General features: G+C 42.3%; 1 long non-coding RNA gene across 1 annotated transcript in view; it reads left to right on the top strand.

The window, feature by feature from the left end:
* LOC135362340 (uncharacterized) overlaps nucleotides 1-23710 on the top strand; it is a 32414-nt gene extending 8704 nt beyond the window's left edge. Inside the window, exons 3-7 of the long non-coding RNA XR_010406910.1 lie at nucleotides 6276-6325; nucleotides 21444-21593; nucleotides 22028-22239; nucleotides 22489-22719; nucleotides 23265-23710. This is a non-coding gene — a long non-coding RNA (uncharacterized LOC135362340). The remainder of the gene's footprint in view (nucleotides 1-6275; nucleotides 6326-21443; nucleotides 21594-22027; nucleotides 22240-22488; nucleotides 22720-23264) is intronic.
* Nucleotides 23711-24027: the final 317 nt, after the last annotated feature.

Raw genomic sequence — 24027 nt, 5'->3', positions numbered from 1 at the left:
ACGGAAGGCTTGGGAAATAGAAAGAAGAAAAAATCACCCATATTCATAATGACTATTATCATTATGGTATAGTCCTTCCAGTATTTTTCCAATGCATTTATTTATTTTTTTTCTCCACAGACAGGAGTGTTTTTCTTTGCAGTGTCCTGTTCTTTTTCGCTTAGCATTATACTCAAATCGTTTATTCCATTCACAGTCTTTATTTTGATAACTGTACAATAGTCCATCATACGGATGTGCCACAATTTAGTTCTTTGTTTCTCCACTGGCTGATATTTTTTTGTTGTTTTCAATTTCCCACTATTATAAATTATGCTGGCATGAACATTTCTGTGCACATAGCGTTTATACATACCTCTATCTGAACATTTACCACAGTGGACGGCAATGCTCTATTTATATGGCTGTCTTCCTGAAGAAGACTTGAAGCTTCTATCCTATTTTCTAGCTATAACAGCTGTGGACCAAAAAAAAAAAAAAAAGACTCGAAGTTTCTGGAAGGTAGGAGTAGGTTTCCTCTTCATTGTACCTCCAACATGTGGCTCTGACACTGAGTCTGTTTGTTGACTCAAAAACTTTCCCCCTGTTTTGAATTTTGGTTTTGGATATTTCTTTAGGCTAGATTTCCAGAAATGGAATTAGTGGGTTAAAATATATGTCCTTTAGGGGGAGGTGTTGGTAGTGAAAGGGTTCAATAATCAGAGTATTACCAAATTGCTTTCCAAAGAGCTTGTACTAATTGACCCTGCTACCAGTTGATGCCTTCTCACTGTCCATCAACTTCATGTTTTTTGTGAACAAATTAAGGGGGGGAAAAACGTCTAGAGATAAAAATAGCTGAAACAGTGTCAAAGAAGAGAAGAACAAGGTGGAAAGACTTGCTTCACCAGATTTTTTTTTAAAAGATTTTATTTATTTATTTATTTGAGAGAGAGAGAATGAGAGACAGCATGAGAGGGAGGAGGGGAGGAGGGAGAAGCAGACTCCCTGCCGAGCAGGGAGCCCGACGCGGGACTCGATCCCGGGACTCCAGGATCATGACCTGAGCCGAAGGCAGTTGCTTAACCAACTGAGCCACCCAGGCGCCCACACCAGATTTTTAATACATATAAAGCCACAGTAATTAAGTATATGTGGTATTAGTACAAGGACAGACAAATGGACCAGTGAAATAAAACCAACAGCCCATAAACTGACCCATATATACACATAAATATTTGCTCTATGACAAAAGTATCCTCACACAACAGTGGGGAAAGTATCCTTGAATAAATGGTGTTAGGAAAATTACATATACATGAATGGAATTAGATCCCTACCCCACACTCTGCACAAGAAGTCAATTCCAAGTAAACTAAAACCTAAATGTGAATAGTAAAATAATAAAACTTTGAAAAAATAAAGGACAATATCTTCATGATTTCAAGGTAGGGAAAGGTTTCTTAAACAACATACAAAAACGTTTGATAAGTTTGACTACATTGAAATGAGAGCTTCTATTCATTTAAAAACACAATCATAAGATGAAAAGGCAAGCCCCAGAGTGAAAGAAGGTATTTGTAACACATATCAACGACAAAAGAATTGTATCCAGAATGTATAGAGAAAAGGACAGGTAGCCCAAAAGGGGCAAAAATTTGAACAGGCATTTCCTAGACCAGAAATCCAAACAGCCAATAAATACTTGAAAATACGCTTAACATTAATAAGCAGGAAAATTCCAGTTAAAACTACAATGGGATATCACTGCACAACCAACAGATGGGTTAAAATTTTAAATCTGACAAAACAAAGTGTTGGTAAAAATGTAAAACAATATCCTCCACTGCTAATGGAACTGTAACACAACCATCTTAGAGAACTGGCGTTGTCCAGGGAAGGTGCTACAAGGACTTATTCTATAACACAGTAATGCCACTCAAAAGCATGCATTCTAGATCATGTATCAACACAATTTTTTTGTAAAAGACCAACAAGTAAAACAGTCTCTGCCACATCCATTCAACTCTACCAAGCATTGAAGCAGCTACATATAGTACATAAAGAAATTGGCACAGCTGTGTGCCAATAAAACTTTATTTACAGACACTGAAATGAGAATTTCACGTGACTTTCATGGGTCATGAAATAGTATTCTTCTTTGAAATTTTTTCAACCATTTAAAAATGTCAACGTATTCTCAGCTCACGGACCATACAAAAGCAGGTGGTGGGCCGAGTTTGGTTTGTGGGCTACAGCTTGCCAACTCTAGCTCTCCAGTGCTCCTCAAGGATGCGGTGCAGGGATCAGCAGCCTCATTAACACCTAAAAATTTGTTGAAAATGAAAATGCATGGGCACCACCCTAGACTTGCTGAATCCAAATCTTTAGGGAGGAGGACCAGGAATCTGCATTTTAACAAGCTCATGTTCATGCATGCTGAAGTCTGAGACTCAAAGTTGCAGAGACTCATACATGTGTGCGCAAGGATTTACACACAAGAATGTTCAGAGCAGCATTATCTATAGTAACCTCAACCTGAAAAGAACCCAAATGTCCAGGAACTTAAAAAAAAAAACTGGGGGCGCCTGGGTGGCTCAGTTGGTTAAGCGACTGCCTTTGGCTCAGGTCATGATCCTGGAGTCCCAGGATCGAGTCCCACATCGGGCTCCCTGCTCAGCGGGGAGTCTGCTTCTCCCTCTGATGCTCCCCCCTCTCATGCTCTCTCTCTCTCTCATTCTCTCTCTCAAATAAATAAATAAAATCTTAAAAAAAAAAAAAACTGTCCAAATGCAGCAAAATAGGTAAGTGGAATAATGGAATAATATTCAGGAATGAACATGGACAGAGTCTTGTGCAAGATGGATAAACACTAAAATGATAACATGGAACATGGAAAAACAAATCCAGACACACAAGAATATGGACTCTGTAATTCTGTACAACAAAATAAAGTTCAAAATCAGGCAAACTAAATTATACCATTTGGAGGTGAATCCCTAAGTGACAAAACAGTCAAGTGAGGCAAGGAAGTTATACTCATTTAAGTCAGCATCATGATCTTTGGGGGGAAAGAAGGCAATGTGTTTAGGAACAGACACACGAGAGGCTTCTTGGGGGCTGGCAATGTCCTATTTCTTGACCTGGGTGATTGCTGAGTATGTACTCACTTTATGATAATTTGTTAAAGTGTGCATTTATGTTTTGTGCACTTTTCTGTAGGTGTGATGCATTTCACGATAAAAAAAATTAAAAAGGATATTAAGTGTCGGGAATGGTGACTTTCTGAGCTAGCCCTGTGTGTGGAACCTGCCAGATCCACTTCACACCTTGACTTCCCGCTTGGCCGATTCCCTGTAGCCCACCCAACGGCAAGTTGCAAATTTATAGGCCAACTGAGCCCAGATGGTTTCCTGTGATAGCTGCTAGGGGCATAATAATGAATACACGTCTCCCCACACGTTCCTGAATGCGTTTTGGCAGGATTTTTACTGCAGGCAGTAAAACCTTGTTACAAAGTCCCTCACTGTCTCAGGGGCTTGTCCATGTTGTGGTTGAGCCATATCGCCTCTTGTTACAGGCAGCCCGTCATCCTTGTCCCACATAGCATCCTTGAGAGCTGGCTTTCTCTCTGTTGTCCTACGAGGCTGTTTGATTGATTGTCACTAATAATCATTGCATTTCAGAAACCCGGATTCCTGTCCTCACAGCTGGAACTTCCTCTATGCACTAATTGGAAAAACATCCTCCGGGAAATGGGGCATCTTTATTGAGTCAATCTTTGGCGATGACTATGTCAACTGGCAAGATGAAGTTTATAGCACGGAAGTGAAGGTTCTGAAACCCTCCAGTGCACTGGTCCCAGGCCTCAATCCAAGAAGCTGCACTGACTTGAGCCTATCCCCCTATGGAAAACACTAAGGGTCATATTAGGGAAGGGCTAGCTTGAGAGGCTGCGGGTCAGTCCATAAGCTCAAAAGCCATCCCAGGTAGTGGTCCCCCAATTTTCTTCCCTTTCTTAATTATGCATATTCAGGGATACTGAATCTTGAAAGATCATATTATTATTAAAGATCACACATGGTAAGTCTAATGTGTATAATCAGGGATACTGAATATTAGCTGCATAATTAAAACTACATTTCCCAGACTCCCTTGCAATTAGATAAAGTCACATGAGGAAATTATGACTAATTAGAAAGCAAGCAGAAGGGGTATATGGAATTTCCATGAAGGTTCCTTTAAAAAGGGTATGCGTCCTTCTTCTCCCTTCCTTTCCTTGCTTTTGGCTGGAATGTGGCTGGAGATTTAGCAGCCATTTTTGAACAATGAGGTGACTTTGGAAATGGAGTCCATGCCAATGGATAGCAAAGCACTGTACCTTCCTGGACTCTTGCAAAATAGAAATTTTTTTTTTTAAGGTTTTATTTATTTAATTGACAGGGAGAGAGAGAGAGACAGCATGAGAGGGAACACAAGCAGGGGGAGTGGGAGAGGAAGAAGCAGGCTTCCGGCCGAGCAGAGAGCCCAATGTGGGGCTCGATCCCAGGACCCTGGGATCATGACCTGAGCTGAAGGCAGTCGCTTAACCAACTGAGCCACCCAGGCGCCCCAAAATAGAAATTTTTAAATCTTGTTTAAGCCATTACTTTGGGAGATTTTCTGTCACTTATAGTTGAAACTAATCTTAACTGATATAACAGCATTTTTTTATAACGGTAAAGAAGTAGAAGCAACCTCAGTGGTCCCTAAGAAGGAATTGGTGAAATTTGTTCACTCATTTGCTTACTCATTCATCACATTTTAAATGAGTGCCTATCACATATTTGGCTCTGTTCTAAGCATTGGGGATATAGTGGTAAAAAAAAATATTGTCTCTGCCCTCAAGAACTTTGTTAGAAGAGGAAGCAAGAGGTATAAATAAGTGGACAACTAAAACATAGTTTAATTAGTGGAACCATAGAGGCTGAGTAGTTTAAAAAAATATTTTAATGAGATAAGGAAAATGTTCATGGCATATTGCTAAAAACAGTAAGTTATTAAAGATCATACACGGTAAGTCTGATCTGTAAAACAGCATATATATTTGCATAGAGAAAGAACAAAACTAATGTATAATTAGTCTGAACACCTTGAACAACATTTAGCAAGCAAAAAAGAAATAGTTAATAACTGAATTTATTTCAAGGTGGAGGGACTATTTTTTTCCTCTGTATTTTTATTTATATTTTTTTAAAGATTTATTTATTTGAGAGAGAGAGTGTGAATGGTGGGAGAGGAAGAGAGTCTCAAGCAGACTCCCTGCTGAGTGCAGAGCCTGATGTGGGGCTGGATCCCATGACCCTGAGGTTATGACCTGAGCCTAAATCAAGAGTCGGCCACTTAACTGACTGAGCCACCCAGGTGCCCCTTCCTCAGTATTTTTATATGCTTTCCAAATGTTAGCCTCATAATATGTATTACTTTTGTAATAAGGAAAAAATATCAATGTGAGCAAACAATGTGCATTATGAAGTTCAGGATCAAGACGAAATGTGTAGGGTCGTGATTTTAGTAAGATTGCAAACTAAGTTGTGCTAAACAGTCTTAAAAAGAAACTCAAGTCTGAGGTCTGAGGTTGGCCTCTCCCTAGGGGGAGGGCACTAGAAGGGTCTGGTTCTCCGCCCCATGCCCTGTCTGGAGCATGCAGGGAAGTTTGCCCAGGGCTTTGTTCTACATTTTTAGTGGGGCAGGACCCACTGCAGCCAAGTTATTAAGCACTAGCCCTATCACTTCTCTTCCCATGGCTCCTCTCTGCTGGGCCTCTTGCCCAACCATTAAAGCAGCTGTTGTTGTTTTGTAGCGGCTAATTAACTCCACACTGCATGAAGCCAGACGCTAATTGGCCCACTCACTTAATCAACTTTAATGTCTCTCTTCTGGTGGACCCGGCTGCTGCTTTTTGTTCCCCTGATCACCAACAAATGCAGATCCAGAGGAGTGGCAATAATGGCCTCCAGTGGGCACAGGCAGCCTTAACCCTGTCCCCTCCCACAGGGCAGGGGCAGAGGATCACTCTGACCGTCAGTTAGCTCAGTGGACGTACTCTTAAGTTCCTGATCACTGGAGCATCTTGGGACCTGAGCTTATTGCTTCTCTTCCAAACATTGCACGATGATATGAGTCATCAGATGGTTGGTTCCTCAAGGAATTGACCTCATCTCTGTCTGTTGCTGACACATATTTAAGGCTCTAAAACCTAACTAACTTACACAATTATTGCAACTACATTTTCCTGAGTGTCTTTTGTGTCGCAGATGCTGTGGCAAGTCCTTTCCAATGCAACGTGAACACAACATGGCTCAGGGTAAGTAGGCAATACATACTCTTAACGGAATGAAGAAGAAACATCACTTATCCCCATTTGTCAGATGAAGAAACTGAGGCAATAATAATATTTACAAATGTGATTGCAATGAACATGTATATCATTTCAATCACAACCCTGAAAGATTAGGACCAAGAATTATTACAATCCTCATTTTGGGAAGAACTAGAACCTTCCAGAAAGAAAAGTGACTTTCCTAATGTCATGAAGTATGATAAACAGAATAATCCCCCCCGACCTCCCAAGATATGTATATCCTAATTCCCAGAACCTGTGAATATGTTTACTGACAGGGCAAAATGACTTTGCTGATGGATTAAGTTAAGGTACAGAGATGAGGAAGTTATTCTGGATTATTTAGTTGGACCTAATATAATCACAAAGTTTCTTGTAAGAGGGAGAGAGGAGGCTAAGAATCAGAGAAGGATGTGAGAATCGCAGAGGTCAGATAGGAGAGAAGATGCTACGTGGCTGACTTTGAAGACAGAGGAAGGGGCCATAAGCCAAGGATTGCAAGCAGCATCCAGAAGCTGGAAAAGGGAAGAAAATGGATTCTCCCCTGAAGCCTTCAGAAGCAATATGGCCTTGCCAACACTTTGACTGTAGACGTCTGACCCCTAGAGCTGTCAGAGAATATATTCATGGTGTTTTAGGTTACTAAGTCTGTGGTAATTTGTTACAGCAGATATATGAAACCAATACTGATTTTGTTACAGCAGCAATAAAAAACAAGTACACACTATAAGTAGAAGAATTAAAGGGCTTGAACGTAGGCATCATGACATGAAATCCCTTTCTGAGTGAGTTGACAAGATTCCCCTCTACCTGATCATTATGTGGTGATTTTGAATGCTAGCCTCCCTTAAGATGAGGACAAACTGTGTATGTGGGTCTGTGGGCCTGGCCTCTCCTTGCAGCCCAGCTGGCCCTCTGCCCCTTTCCTCGTCCATTCCACCCTTCTTTTCCTTCCTCAAGCATCTGAAACCCAGCTGCACAATATACCTCATCTGGGGGAAGCCATAGTTCTGTCTCTATCTGCAGATCAGCTGTGGCCAGGGCCAAATGCGTCACAGAGCTTGTGGGGGTTTGGTGTTCAGGACCCCGCAGAGCAGCGTGGTTAGGCTCTGACCTTTGAATTCTACCTACGCCCCTTACTTTCAGTGTGCCTCCCTGTCATCTGCCACTAACAGGGTTGTTGGGAGAATGAAATGACACAACCCACATGTCATGCTTCGCACAATATCCAGCAATGATAAATACTCAACAGACATTGGCAATAATAACACCATGCAAACTGAGCTCCTGGCTGGCAGACCCCTGAGGCCCATCCCTAGAGCAGCGGTTCTCAGACTGTGGCATGCATCAGATTCACCTGGAAGGGACGGGACCCCACTTCCAGCGTTTCTGATTCAGTAGGTCTAGGTGGGACCCAAGAATCTGCATGGCTAACACATTTCCAGGCAAATGGGGATGTTGCTGTGCCAGGGAACATACTTTGAGAACCACCAACGTAAAACATAGAGGCAAGAGTTGTGCTTTCTATGTTATTTTCCCCCAGTGTCCAGCACAATGCCTGGTACATAACAGGCATGCAACAAATATCTGTGGAATGAATACATTTTTTCCACCGTCTTCCTGAGGCTTTAAATGTCCAGGAGGCTGCCCTTCTCCATAAAAGAATTCCATTCTCTATCTTTTTTATCACCATCATATTTACTACAACTTGGCGCTGATAATCTCCTCTTCATAGACTCCCTGTTTTCCCCTTGAATACCCTCCATTTCCCCAGCGAGTGTCTCTCCCCTGGATCTCAACCTTTTCCATTAACTCCATGCACTGCACAGCCTGTTCCAGGACATCAAACTTTAATTTAAACAGAAAATAATCAATAAGCTTAGCAAATTGCCCATGGCAACCTCTGCTGAGTGAATCAAAGGGTTTTATAGGTAATTTAAAGGGTGTCCTCACTCATCCCTCAAGGTAAAGCTTAGCACATTGACAAGAGCTCTTTTCCACTCTGGCCCAGGATGCTCTGGAATAAAATGGAAGAGAAAGGACTTAGGGTTGGGGTTGGGAGTGGTTGGGCCAGGCAGGAATGGTCTGTCATTTAGGATTAAAAGCTTCTAAGAAAAAAAGCACTGACCTCTGATAATGAACCCAATGTGAGAAAGGGTTTTGCTTTTGTTTTTTTGTTGTTGTTGTTGTTGTTGTTGTTGTTGTTTTTGTTATAGGCAACAGAAACAGACTGTGGATAACTTCAGGAAATAAAAGTACTGTCAGGCTAGGAGGTGTAATTGACAAAAAAGGCTAAATCGCTGGGTCTCAGAAATAATAGAAACCGGAGTTTGCTCTTTTGAAGGTGTTGTTTGGGGATGTGCCTGTATTTTGATCCAGGATTCATATTCCGAGAGAGCAGCTGGGACACGTGGCCCTCCCTTGGCCTGGGGGGGATGAGTCACCATGATGGACGGTCCCACTAGGAAATGAAGTGGAGAGGAGAGCTAGTTCTCCAGAGGAATGACGAGGTAGAGAATCTAAAGAATGGAACTGGGAAAGCTGGGCTGGCAAAAACATGTTTCCACTATAGAACTTCGTGGAAACACTATAGATCTTTGTGGTTTTGACTGATCTTTTTCTCCAAACAAGAGTGGCCAGTCTAGCCATGTTTATGAGATTCTGGGGCCTGTGCAGGACTTTGAAGGGCCATCAAGTGCATGGCCTGGTTATCTACCCAAACCAGAGAGCTATCATTTTCTGAGAATCTCCCCAGACTCCTCTGAGAAGATTGCCCGACTTTTAAATCCTTACAGATAGTTCTTTCTTCGAGGGTGATATAAATATTTGACAACCAGCACACCATGGGAATGGGCTAACCAAAACTGTCACAGCAGGAAACAACCCAGAAGACCAAACTGATCCATGCCAACTGACCATCAGTCCAGCGTCTCCTTAACCTAAGTGGGACATTGAAAGCCTGTTCTGAGCTCCACAGTGGACGCCCAGAACAGCTCCTCATTCCTTAGGAGAAATACTGGGGTCTTCTTTCCTGAGTTTCCCAGACCCATAGCTTTGTCAGGGACTCCAGAATTTAAAGTGACAACTTAGGATGGATGCTGCCATCTTAACAGAGAATGCCACGCAGGCTGCTCTTTTCTCCTGTTTATTAAACTCTGGGGCCATTCTGCCTGAGTTCAAAACCCAGCTCCGCTACCTACCATCTCAGAGACCTCCAGCAAGTGATTTACCCTCTCGGAACCTACGTTTTCATTTGTAACAACAAGCTAATAATAGACCCTGCCTTGTAAAGGGTGAAGAATTACATGAATTAAAGCCTATAAGGTGCTTAGCATTGTACCTTTTTTATAGATGGTACCCAACATATGTTGGCTGTTGTTGTTATTACATTATTAACATTTATCTTCTGAAAACATCAAGGGCACAGTATCCTTGGAAACCATGTGTTCAATCCCTTCCTTGGACAGAGGAACAGTGAGGCCCTGGGAGGTTGTCATTTACACAAGGCCACACAGTCAGTTGGAGCCTGTGACTATGACCCAGCCTGTGGCAGCTGAGTGGGTAACATCTGTGCAGAGTGGTCTATGGACCCCATGCACGGACCAAGAAGGTAGGGACTTCTAGGGGTGGCATTGGAGGCCTGGGAGAGCCGAGCATGGAACCTGCCTCGCCATTGGCTGTGAATTGCACCTAGCTGTCCCAGAACCTTCTCGCCACCCCTGGTGAGGGTGGGGGTGCGGGTTAGCAGGGAAGGCAAAGTAGAGAGTGAAAGCCTCCAGGGAAGCAGAGTCAGAGAGTCTGGCTTTTGTCTCTAACTTGGCTTTATGCTAGCTCCATCCTGCTGGGAGTAACTGGCACTTCTGACTGCCTTTATTCTTCTCTAAGTATTTTTACATAACCTATCATTTCATTTAATCTCTGCTCCACCCTGTGAACTAATTATTATTATTAGTCCACTTGAGAAATGAGACAGAGGTTAAATGACTTGTACTTCATCCTTTTTTTAAAAAAAAATTTTATTATGGAAAGTTTCAAACCTGCATAAAAGAAAATGAAAATAGGATCACAAACCTCCATTTTCTATTCACAGCTTCAACAATTATCCACGTATGGCCATTCTTGTTTTATCTATGTACCCCCACCCCAACATTGTTTCTCCTTCACTGTAAAGCAAATTCTAGACATCATAACATTTCATCCATAAATACATCACCAAATGATAAGGACTCTTTTTTTTTTTTTTTTTTTTTAATTTTTTTATTCTTATGTTAATCCCCTTACATTACAACATTAGTTCTAGATGAAGTGTTCCATGATTCATTGTTTGTGCACAACACCCAGTGCTCCATGCAGAATGTGCCCTCCTAAATACCCACCACCAGGCTAACCCATCCTCCCACCCCCCTCCCCTCTAGAACCCTGTTTGTTTTTCAGAGTCCATCGTCTCTCATGGTTCGTCTACCCCTCCGATTTCCCCCGCTTCATTCTTCCCCTCCTGCTACCTTCTTCTTCTTCTTCTTCTTTTTTTTTTCTTAACATATATTGCATTATTTGTTTCAGAGGTACAGATCTGAGATTCAACAGTCTTGCACAATTCACAGCGCTTACCAGAGCACATACACTCCCCAGTGTCTATCACCCAGTCACCCCATCCCTCCCACCCCACCCCCCACTCCAACAACACTCAGTTTGTTTCCTGCGATTAAGAATTCCTCATATCAGTGAGATCATATGATACATGTCTTTCTCTGTTTGACTTATTTCACTCAACATAATACCCTCCAGTTCCATCCACGTTGTTGCAAATGGCAATATCTCATTCCTTTTGATGGCTGCATAATATTCCATTGTATATATATACCACATCTTCTTTATCCATTCATCTGTCGATGGACATCTTGGCTCTTTCCACAGTTTGGCTATTGTGGACATTGCTGCTATAAACATCGGGGTGCACGTACCCCTTCGGATCCCTACTTTTGTATCTTTGGGGTAAATACCCAGTAGTGCAATTGCTGGATCATATGGTAGCTCTATTTTTAACTTTTTGAGGAACCTCCATACAGTTTTCCAGAGTGGCTGCACCAGTTTGCATTCCCACCAACAGTGTAGGAGGGTTCCCCTTTCTCCGCATCCCCGCCAACATCTGTCGTTTCCTGACTTGTTAATTTTAGCCATTCTGACTGGTGTGAGGTGATACCTCATTGAGGTTTTGATTTGGATTTCCCTGATGCCGAGCGATATTGAGCACTTTTTCATGTGTCTGTTGGCCATTTGGATGTCTTCTTTGGAAAAATGTCTGTTCATGTCTTCTGCCCATTTCTTAATTGGATTCTTTGTTCTTTGGGTGTTGAGTTTGATGAGTTCTTTATAGATTTTGGATACTAGCCCTTTATCTGATATGTCATTTGCAAATATCTTCTCCCATTCTGTCGGTTGTCTTTTGGTTTTCTTAACTGTTTCCTTTGCTTTGCAAAAGCTTTTTATCTTGATGAAGTCCCAATAGTTCATTTTTGCCCTTGCTTCCCTTGCCTTTGGCGATGTTTCTAGGAAGAAGTTGCTTCGGCTGAGGTCAAAGAGGTTGTTGCCTGTGTTCTCCTTTAGGATTTTGATGGACTCCTGTCTCACATTGAGGTCTTTCAGCCATTTGGAGTCTATTTTTGTGTGTGGTGTAAGGAAGTGGTCCAGTTTCATTCTTCTGCATGTGTCTATCCAATTTTCCCAACACCATTTGTTGAAGAGACTGTCTTTGTTCCATTGGACATTCTTTCCTGCTTTGTCGAAGATTAGTTGACCATAGAGTTGAGGGTCCATTTCTGGGCTCTCTATTCTGTTCCATTGATCTATGTGTCTGTTTTTGTGCCAGTACCATGCTGTCTTGATGATGACAGCTTTGTAATAGAGCTTGAAGTCCGGAATTGTGATGCCACCGGCTTTGCTTTTCTTTTTCAATATTCCTCTGGCTATGCGGGGTCTTTTCTGGTTCCATACAAATTTTAGGATTATTTGTTCCATTTCTTTGAAAAAAGTGGATGGTATTTTGATGGGGATTGCATTGAATGTGTAGATTGCTCTAGGTAGCATTGACATCTTCACAATATTTGTTCTTCCAATCCATGAGCATGGAACGTTTTTCCATTTCTTTGTGTCTTCCTCAATTTCTTTCATGAGTATTTTATAGTTTTCTGAGTAAAGATCCTTTGTCTCTTTGGTTAGATTTATTCCTAGGTATCTTATGGTTTTGGGTGCAATTGTAAATGGGATCGACTCCTTAATTTCTCTTTCTTCTGTCTTGTTGTTGGTGTATAGGAATGCCACTGACTTCTGTGCATTGATTTTATATCCTGCCACTTTACTGAATTCCTGTATGAGTTCTAGCAGTTTTGGGGTGGAGTCTTTTGGGTTTTCCACATAAAGTATCATATCATCTGCAAAGAGTGAGAGTTTGACTTCTTCTTTGCCAATTTGGATGCCTTTGATTTCTTTTTGTTGTCTGATTGCTGTGGCTAGGACTTCCAATACTATGTTGAATAGCAGTGGTGATAGTGGACATCCCTGCCGCGTTCCTGACCTTAGGGGGAAAGCTCTCAGTTTTTCCCCATTGAGAATAATATTTGCTGTAGGTTTTTCATAGATGGCTTTTATGATATTGAGGTATGTACCCTCTATCCCTATACTCTGAAGAGTTTTGATCAAGAAAGGATGCTGTACTTTGTCAAAAGCTTTTTCTGCATCTATTGAGAGGATCATATGATTCTTGTTCTTTCCTTTGTTAATGTACTGTATCACATTGATTGATTTGCGGATGTTGAACCAACCTTGCAGCCCAGGGATAAATCCCACTTGGTCATGGTGAATAATCCTTTTAATGTACTGTTGGATCCTATTGGCTAGTATTTTGGTGAGAATTTTTGCATCCATGTTCATCAGGGATATTGGTCTGTAATTCTCCTTTTTGATGGGGTCTTTGTCTGGTTTGGGGATCAAGGTAATGCTGGCCTCATAAAATGAGTTTGGAAGTTTTCCTTCCGTTTCTATTTTTTGGAACAGTTTCAGAAGAATAGGTATTAATTCTTCTTGAAATGTTTGGTAGAATTCCCCTGGGAAGCCATCTGGCCCTGGGCTTTTGTTTTTTGGGAGATTTTTGATGACTGCTTCAATTTCCTTAGTGGTTATAGGTCTGTTCAGGTTTTCTATTTCATCCTGGTTCAGTTTTGGTAGTTGATACATCTCTAGGAATGCATCCATCTCTTCCAGGTTATCTAATTTGCTGGCATAGAGTTGCTCATAATATGTTCTTATAATTGTTTGTATTTCTTTGGTGTTGGTTGTGATCTCTCCTCTTTCATTCATGATTTTGTTGATTTGGGTCATTTCTCTTCTCTTTTTGATAAGTCTGGCCAGGGGTTTATCAATCTTGTTAATTCTTTCAAAGAACCAGCTCCTAGTTTCGTTGATCTGTTCTACTGTTCTTTTAGTTTCTATTTCATTGATTTCTGCTCTGATCTTTATGATTTCTCTTCTCCTGCTGGGTTTAGGCTTTATTTGCTGTTCTTTCTCCAGCTCCTTTAGGTGTAGGGTTAGGTTGTGTACTTGAGACCTTTCTTGTTTCTTGAGAAAGGCTTGTATTGCTATATACTTTCCTCTTAGGACTGCCTTTGCTGCATCCCAAAGATTTTGAACAGTTGTGTTTTCATTTTCATTGGTTTCCATGTATTTTTTTAATTCTTCTTTAATTTCCTGGTTGACCCATTCATTCTTCAGTAGGATGCTCTTTAGCCTCCATGTATTTGAGTTCTTTCCGACTTTCCTCTTGGGATTGAGTTCTAGTTTCAAAGCATTGTGGTCTGAAAATAGGCAGGGAATGATCCCAATCTTTTGGTACCGGTTGAGACCTGATTTATGACCTAGGATGTGATCGATTCTGGAGAATGTTCCATGGGCACTAGAGAAGAATGTGTATTCCGTTGCTTTGGGGTGGAATGTTCTGAATATGTCTGTGAAGTCCATTTGGTCCAGTGTGTCATTTAAAGTCTTTATTTCCTTGTTGATCTTTTGCTTAGATGATCTGTCCATTTCAGTGAGGGGGATGTTAAAGTCCCCCACTATTATTGTATTGTTGTTGATGTGTTTCTTTGCTTTTGTTATTAATTGCCTTATATAATTGGCTGCTCCCATGTTAGGGGCATAGATATTTACAATTGTTAGATCTTCTTGTTGGATAGATCCTTTAAGTATGATATAGTGTCCTTCCTCATCTCTTATTACAGTCTTTGGTTTAAAATCTAATTTGTCTGATATAAGGATTGCCACCCCAGCTTTCTTTTGGTGTCCATTAGCATGGTAAATGGTTTTCCACCCCCTCACTTTCAATCTGGGGGTGTCTTTGGGTCTAAAATGAGTCTCTTGCAGACAGCATATCGATGGATCTTGTTTTTTAATCCAGTCTGTTAGCCTGTGTCTTTTGATTGGGGCATTTAGCCCATTTACATTCAAGGTAACTATTGAAAGATAGGAATTTAGTGCCATTGTATTGCCTGTAAGGTGACTGTTACCGTATATTGTCTGTGTTCCTTTCTGGTCTATGTTGCTTTTAGGGTCTCTCTTTGCTTAGAGGACCCCTTTCAAGATTTCCTGTAGGGCTGGTTTTGTGTTTGCAAATTCCTTTAGTTTTTGTTTGTCCTGGAAGCTTTTTATCTCTCCTTCAATTTTCAATGACAGCCTAGCTGGATAGAGTATTCTTGGCTGCATATTTTTCTCATTTAGTGCTCTGAATATATACTGCCAGTCCTTTCTGGCCTGCCAGGTCTCTGTGGATAGGTCTGTTGCCAATCTAATGTTTCTACCATTGTAGGTTACATATCTCTTCTCCCGAGCTGCTTTCAGGATTTTCTCTTTGTCTCTGAGACTCGTAAGTTTTACTATTAGATGTCGGGGAGTTGACCTATTTTTATTGATTTTGAGAGGGGTTCTCTGTGCTTCCTGGATTTTCATGCCTGTTTCTTTCCCCAAATTAGGGAAGTTCTCTGCTATAATTTGCTCCATTATACCTTCTGCCCCTCTCTCTCTTTCTTCTTCTTCTGGGATCCCAATTATTCTAATGTTGTTTCGTCTTATGGTATCGCTTATCTCTCGAATTCTGCCCTCATGATCCAGTAGTTGTTTATCTCTCTTTTTCTCAGCTTCTTTATTTTCCAGCATTTCATCTTCTATATTACTGATTCTCTCTTCTGCCTCATTTATTCTAGCAGTTAGCGCCCCCAATTTTGATTGCACCTCATTAATAGCCTTTTTGATTTCTACTTGGTTGGATTTTAGCTCTTTTACTTCTCCAGAAAGAGTTTCTCTAATAACTTCCATATTTTTTTCAAGCCCAGCTAGTATCTTTAAAGTGATGATTCTGAACTCTAGATCTGACATCGTACTAATGTCCGTATTGAGTAGGTCCCTGGCAGTCGGTACTGCCTCTTGTTCTTTTTGTTGAGGTGATTTTTTCCGTCTCGTCATTTTGTGCAGAGGAGAATAGATTAATGAGAGAACAAAATGCTAGCAGAGTAACCACGTCCCCAGAAAATATACTCTAAACAAATCAGAAAAGACCTGAAGCAGTGGGATAAGAAGGGGAAAGAGAGAAAAAAGAAAAAGAAAAAAAAAGAAAAAGATAAAGATAAAAACAAAAACAAACAAAACAAAACAACAACAACAAAAGAAAAACCAGAATGTGATCAAATATGATCTATATGGTATATAGATCAGTGCCACACACTAGATTTGGGGTGTGTTTTGGTCTTTTAGAAGAAAGTGTCTCCCAAAATTTTAAAGAAAGAAAAAGATATATGTACAAAAATAAGGGTTGATATGATGAAGGGATAGAAAATGACTGTAAAAATGGAAATTATAAAAAATTTTATAAAAGGAATTGATAAGAAGTTGTTTGAAAAAGAAAGAAGAAGATTTAAAAAAGAAAAAAGAAAAAGAAAAAAAAGGGAGAGGATGTGATCAGGCAGGGGAATAGAAAACACCATATACTAGAGATTTAGGGTATATTTTAATCTGTTAGAAGAAACTATCTCAAAATTTTAAAGAGAGAACAACTTATATATATAAGCCAAAAATATGGGTAACTACTATGAAGGGATAGAATATGACTCTAAAAATGAAAAATAAAAATGTTTTTTTTTTAAAAAAAGGGATTGATAAGATGTTGTTTGAAAAAGGGAAAAAGAAAAATTCAAAAAGAAATAAAAAGACAAAAAGACAGTTAAAAAAAAAAATTAACTTTAAAAGACTAAGGAATCATGGTAAAAAAGCCGTGAATTCTATGTGCAGTATTCCCCTAGCGCTGGAGTTCTGCCGTTCTCATTGATCGGTAAACTTGGTCTTGGCTGGCTGTTCTCGCTGATCTTCTGGGGAGGGGCCTGTTGCCGTGGTTCCCAAATGTCTCTGCCGGAGGCGGAATTGCCCCGCCCTTGCCCCCTCCCGGCTAAGTCATCTGCTCAGGTTTGCTCTCCGGGGCTTTTGTTCCCTGCGAGCTTTCCGTACAGCTTTGGAGGCGGAGCGTGAAAATGGCGGCCTCCCAATCTCCGCCCCGGAGGAGCCGAGAACTCGGGCCCGCTCCTCAGTGCGTCCCCAGAGAAAAGCCGTCAGTCACTCCCGTCTCCCCGGTCTCCGGCTGCACTCCATGCTCAACCGGCCTGTGACTGCGCGTTTCTATCTCTGGCACCCGACCCGGGTGGAGTCTCCGAACCCAGCAGATCCCTGCGGTGCCCTCCCGCGCGGCTCCTCCCGGGGGAGGAAGGTGAGTCTCCCCGGATCTGCCGCTTTTTGGGTCCCTGCTGGAGGAGCAGTGGCCCGGCTGTGCCGCGGATCACGGTTTATGTCAACCCCGAGCTGAGAGCCCACGCCTGGGCTCCGCCTCTGCAGCCGGCTTCCCTGCTCCGATACCTGGGAGCTCTGCCGCACTCAGGCACCCCCGGTCTTTCTGTGACCCCGAGGGTCCTGAGACCACACTGTCCCGGAGGGTTCCACCCCCCGCTTAGCCACCAGAGTGACGTCCCTCGGCGGAGCAGACTTTTAAAAGTTCCGATTTTGTGCTCCGCGGCTCTATCACTTGCCAGAAGCGGCCGACGGAGGCCCCTCCCCCGCCGTCTATCCTCCCGAATATCGCCTCGGATTCACTTCTCCGCACGTCCTACCTTCCAGAAAGTGGTCGCTTTTCTGTTCAGAAAGTTGTTGCTCTTCTTTTCTTTGATCTCCTGTTGGGTTTGTAGGTGTTCAGAATGGTTTGATCCCTATCCAGCTGAATTCCTGAGACCAGACAAAATCCAGGTCTCCTACTCCTCCGCCATCTTGCTCCCTCTCCGATAAGGACTCTTTTTAAAAGATATCCAGAGTACCATAATTCTTTTATAATATCAAGTAGCTGATCCTCTTTTATGGTTCTTTTTTTTTTTTTTAAGAAAGAGAGGGAGAGAGTGGGGTGGGAGAGGGAGAGAGAGAATCTTAAGCAGGCTCCATACCCAAAGCGGAGCCCAACGCAGGGCTCGATCTCACGACCCTGAGATCATGACCTGAGCCAAAATCAAGAGTCGGACACTTAAATGACTGAGCCACCCATGCGCCCCCCTCTTTTATGATTTTTATAGAATATCTTAATTGTTTTCTTAGAAAAGCAGTCATTTCTTTTTCACTCAACTTAGTATCATAAACATTTTACCATGTCATTAAATATTCTTCTAAAATGTAATATTTAAGCATGCGTGATATTGATGAATCAGTTAATTTATTGAGTCAATCATGTTTTCAGATTTATATTATTTCCAAATTTTCACCATTAAAAAGTACTTCCAATGAACACCTGTGATAGACCATAGGTGTCTCCAAATATCCGTACTCCCCTCATTCTTTAGGATAGAACCCCAATTTTATTTGGTGTGACAAAAGATAAGCTAAAAAAAAATTCATTTCCCAGCTTCTCTTGCAATTTAACTGAGGCCAAGTGAGATCTAAGTAGGCATTTTGTGGGGTCTCTGGGAAGGCTGCTGGGAGGAAATTGACTCGGCTGGGAAGTGCTCCATTTTTGCCCTCCTCCCCTTCCTCCTTCCTACTGCCTGGAACACAGGTAGAGTTGCTAGTGGTCCAACACCATGTTGAACCATTAAAATGGAAGATACACTCGGGGCGCCTGGGTGGCTCAGTTGGTTAAGCGACTGCCTTCAGCTCAGGTCATGATCCCAGAGTCCTGGGATCGAGTCCCACATCGGGCTCCCTGCTCTGCGGGGAGCCTGCTTCTCCCTCTCCCACTCCCCCTGCTTGTGTTCCCTCTCTCGCTGTGTCTCTCTCTGTCAAATAAATAAATAAAATCTTTAAAAAAAAAAAATGGAAGATACACTCTAAGGTGATAGAGCCGGAAAAAAGCAACCTGGATCTCTGATGACCCCCACGTCAGAGGTCTGCTTACTTCCAGACCTCCAGTGGGTGATGAAGTAATAACTCTTTTATTTAAGCTGCTGTAAAAGTTTATCATTTAGGGGACAGGAGAGCAGAGTGAAGAGAAGCTTTGAGGCTGGCACATGGTGGGCTTCACACAGAACAGCGAGAACGTGGTGTGCCTGGAGCAGAGTTCTAGAGTGGAAAGGGGTAGGCATGACATTGGAGAGGAGTCTGGCAGCCCACGGTGAAGATATCCATTCTAAGTGTCCCTTGCGCCTCACAATGGAATGAAGCTTTTAAAGTTATTCTGAGAGGGTTACTTGACAGTGTCACCAGAGTGCCCGCCACATGTAAGCATTTACTATGTGATAGTTCCCGTTGTTGTGGTTATTAATAACAGGGTGAGAGCGTTGAAAGAAAGTGGGACCAGGACTCAGAAAAGCAGGGCTCCACTACTGGTTTTAGAAGTTACCAATCTCGGGCGCCTGGGTGGCTCAGTTGGTTAAGCGACTGCCTTCGGCTCAGGTCATGATCCTGGAGTCCCGGGATCGAGTCCCGCATGGGCTCCCTGCTCGGCAGGGAGTCTGCTTCTCCCTCTGACCCTCTCCCCTCTCATGCTCTCTGTCTCTCATTCTCTCTCTCGCAAATAAATAAATAAAATCTTTAAAAAAAAAAAAAGAAAAAAAAAGAAGTTACCAATCTCAAGACACTAGCCAAGTATCTGCTTCTTGTGATGTCAATTTTGTCATATGTAAAATGGAGATGCAAAAATGTAAGACCAGGTAAATGACTGCCAAATTTACGTGAACCTCAAAACCCCCTGCTCAGATGGAATATTGAATAAGTCAAACATGCCCAGTAGACATGAGTGGAGTGACTGTGGTGGAGGGGGGTGTGGGGGCCCTGAATACTGTTGCTCTCTGTTGCGTCTCCTCTTCCTTACCATGGCAGTCCCTCAGGGGGCTTCTCAAGGCGCTGCAGAAAAACCACTAGACTGAGGTTGAACATCATGAGTCACTTGGGAAACACAAATCAAAACCACAATGAGACAGAGCACAGAGGATTTTTAGGGCAGTGAAACGACTCTGAACGATACTACAATGGTGGCATGCATGTCATTGTACATTCACCAAAACCCAGAGGATAGGGGCGCCTGGGTGGCTCAGTTGGTTAAGCGACTGCCTTCAGCTCGGGTCATGATCCCAGGGTCCTGGGATCGAGCCCCGCATCGGACTCCCTGCTCCGCGGGAAGCCTGCTTCTCCCTCTTCCACTCCCCCTGCTTGTGTTCCCTCTCTCGCTGTGTCTCTCTCTGTCAAATAAATAAATAAAATCTTAAAAAAAAAAAAAACCCAGAGGATATACAACATGAAGAGGGAGAGCTAATGGAAACTACGGACTGTGAGTGATAATGGTGCATCTGTGTAGGGTCATCAATTGTTAGAATGTACCAGTGTGGTGGAGGACATCATAGTGGGGAAGGTTGTGTATGTGTGGGGATAGGAGGTAGATAGCAACACTCTGGACCTTCCTGAAATGGCTTTAAAAAATTAAAAATTAAAAATTAAAAATTAAATTAAAACATTTAAGTTTATTAATTTAAAAGCCTTTTTAAAAAGCACAATGAGAGGGGCACCTGGGTGGCTCAGTCGTTAAGCATCTGCCTTCGGCTCAGGTCATGATCCCAGGGTCCTGGGATCGAGTCCCATATCAGGCTCCCTGCTCGGCGGGAAGCCTGCTTCTCCCTCTCCCACTCCCCCTGCTTGTGTTCCCTCTCTCGCTGTGTCTCTACCTTTCTCTGTCAAATAAATAAATAAAATCTTAAAAAAAAAAAAGACTATATCATCTGATACAAAGATGAAGACCACAGGGGCGCCTGGGTGGCTCAGTCATTAAGCATCTGCCTTCGGCTCAGGTCATGATCCCAGGGTCCTGGGATCGAGCCCCGCATCGGGCTCCCTGCTCAGCGGGATGCCTGCTTCTCCCTCTCCCACTCACCCTGCTTGTGTTCCCTCTCTCTCTGTGTCTGTCTCTGTCTGTCAAATAAATAAGTAAAATCTTAAAAAAAAAAAATTAAAAAAAATAAAAAGCACAATGAGATACCACTTCATACCCACTAGGCGGCTGTAATTTTTTTTAAAAAACAAGACAAAACAAATGTTGGAAAATAACAAGGGTTAGCAAGGATGTGCTAAGTGTGGTATATACATGCAGTGGAATATTATTCATCAATAAAAAGAAATGAAGTCATGACACATGCAACAGCATGAATGAACCTCAAAAGCATGATGCTAAGCGAAAGAACCCTGATGCAAAAGTTTACATCTTGCACGATCCATTTACATGGAATATCCAGAACAGGCAAATCCATAAAACAGAAAGCAGAAAGCAGTGGTTGCCAGGAGCTAGAGGAAGGTGGTGGGGTGGTGGGGTGGTGGGTGGCGGAGCTGGGGAGTGACTGCTATAATGGGGCTAGGATTTCCTCTGCAGTGATGAAAATGTCTTAGTACTAGATGGAGGTGATGGTTACATAACGTTGCTAATGTACTAAATGTCTCTGAATTGTACACTGAAAATGGTTAATTTTATGTTTTGCAACTCGTATCTCAGTTTTAAAAACACCAGACTAGGAGCTCTCTAAATTCTTTCCAGTTCCAATGCTCTTGCTGTCCTGCCCCATGGCCATGTGTTATCTGTAATTTTGAAGCGGGTTGGTGCATGCTAAGACCCAAGAAGACTACCAATAGCCCTTACCACCATTATTCCCTCAGAGCCCTTGAGGGAAAAAAGCCCCCAGGAAAGGTAAGTTTTAGAAGGATAAAGTACAGAAAGCGCCAGAGCATGAAACACAAACAGAGTATGAATATAGCATAAACAGGGGTGGGGGGTGATAGGTACCATAATGGAAGGTCCCTGAATTTGCCAGACTATTTCTGGGAGTAATGGAGATAATTATGCAGTTGGAGGATTAAGTAGGGAGCTATTCCTACTCAAAGCCAAAGGGTTGGGCTCTTCATTGCTTATAAAGGTTGAAAGAAAAGACCCTCCCGGGCTTCAAGGGGTCTGCAGAAGGATGGGAAGAGAATTCTAGACCTATGCTGTCCAAAATGGTAGTCACTAGCTACACGTAGCTCTTGAACACTTGAAATGTGGGTAGTCTGACATGAGACGTGCCGTAGTATAAAATACATACCAGACTTGGAAGACTTCGTTAAAAAAAAAATTTTTTTTTTTAGATTTTCTTTCTTTATTTGAGAGAGAGAGAGATAGAGATAGTGAGAGAGAGCACAAGTGGGGAGAAGAGGGAGAAGCAGGCTCCCCGCAGAGCAAGGAGCCTGATGCGGGGCTCAATCCCAGGACCCCGGGATCAAGACCTGAGCCGAAGGCAGACACTTAACTGACTGAGCCACCCAGGCGCCTGGAAGACTTTGTTTTAAAAGAAAAGAATGTAAGTATCTCATTAATCATTTTCATATTAAGTCTATGACAAAATGATCATATTTTAGATATATTGGATAAAATAAATATATTGGATAAAATATTATTAAAATTAATCTCACTTTTTAAAAAACTTTTTTTATGTGGCTACTAGAAATTTTAAAATTATGTATATGGCATTATATTTTGCTTGGACAGCACTCACATTATATTTTGCTTGGACAGCACTGCTCAGTGGACCATTGTATTACTCCTCCAGGGCAGAAGCGGCGCTGTCCAGAGTCTCTTGGCAGAGACCACCCAGCCTAAAGCACCATCTGGGCATTCAAGCTCCCCAAATAACTGCTGGGGAAATGTGGGCACGTCTTATCCCAACACAGCACGACAAACAGAACCCATTAAGCAAAGCAAATTTTGCTTGTGGCCTGGATACAGACACAGGTGCAACGAAAGCTTCAAGTCTTTTTAAGCAATTCCATTTTCTCAAAAGGTTGGTAGGGCCGTAAGCATAGTGTCGGGGCAGGAGGGAGGTCCCGGCATATCCCTCCCCAGCATCTCAATATGTCTCTCAGAGTTCCAGAGGGTAGATGGAATAGCATTTTTGAAATCGTCCAGGAAAACTGTGAAATGTTTATTCGATGGCAGGGTGAAGATTGTACATTTTCTATCAAGAATGAAAATAAGAACAAAGATCCAAATAGCCAGTCCCTCACCCCGCCATTTTAGTCACAGTCTGCCTGTGTTTTTGGCCGTGTTACAAAATGAAATAAATCCCTTTATAATCCCTCACACTGGCTCCAAAAAAAGTATTTTCACAAGCACCAGAGCAGACCCTTTGGGCATTTCTTCCCACAAATGCTCATCTCTGCTCAAACCTCTTCCCCACCCGGCCCCCCACCCCCTGATCACATCTTTTTCCAATATGGTAAACTGAAATGATTCTGGTGATGGTTATGTCAAATGGGGATGGGAGGGGGTGAATACAGGGAGTGGTCCAAACAGGAATCCCTCTCACAAGCTCAATATCCTCCCCAGACTCTCCATGATCCTTCCCAAGTCACTCACCTTTGTTGGTTTCTTCTTCGAAGCAACACATCGAATTTCCTGTTTTACGCCTGGCAACAACCCCCCGCATTGAGGTTACCTAACACTTCACGTAGTTCTTAGGGCCTTTGAGCAGCATGACCCTCCCCCTTAACCCTCACCCCCATATCTAGCTCAGTATAACTTCATGTAACACTCAATAAATATTTGTTGAATGACTGAATGAAGTTGAATCTGGTATTTCCCAACTCCGATAAAATAGAAGAAATCAATGTTAGCTTTTCTAGCTAGCTAGAGAAACAGGAGAGCTATATAAAATGATCTGAAGGAAAAATTGCATCCAACATTTTACTTCCAGGTCTCTGAAGGAGGCTGTTATAACAATGGACTATAAATACAGGGTGAATGCTATATCTGTAAAGAAGCAATGCTAACAGTGGTCTGGAAGAGCCAAGAAAATCCAGCTTCTTCTCCCCGAATATATACACAGGTGCTCTGTGTGGAATGAAATCCACTTAACTTGATTTTATGGACAGTGATTCATGCAAACTCAGTTCCAAACTGCTCAGCACGGCTCAGTTAAATAAATTACAGCAGGAGTAAGCCAGCCAGCAGTAAAGGCAAAAGACAGAAAATAAACTTGAGGTTGAGGACTGAAATTTTAGGTGCCTGTTGTGCCAGAATCATCCTTTCTTCTGGGGGTTCTGAAGGGACCTCAGTGGTCTTCAAGGTGAAGGCCCTGATTTGACTGATA

The sequence above is a fragment of the Mirounga angustirostris genome, unplaced genomic scaffold, assembly GCF_029215605.1.
Source record: "Mirounga angustirostris isolate CCGP_5_RB_7025 unplaced genomic scaffold, mMirAng1.0.hap1 SCAF_13, whole genome shotgun sequence".
NCBI classification, from domain to species: Eukaryota; Metazoa; Chordata; class Mammalia; order Carnivora; family Phocidae; genus Mirounga; species Mirounga angustirostris.
Note: the sequence above shows the minus strand (reverse complement) of the source record. Positions and strands in the feature narration are given on the sequence as shown.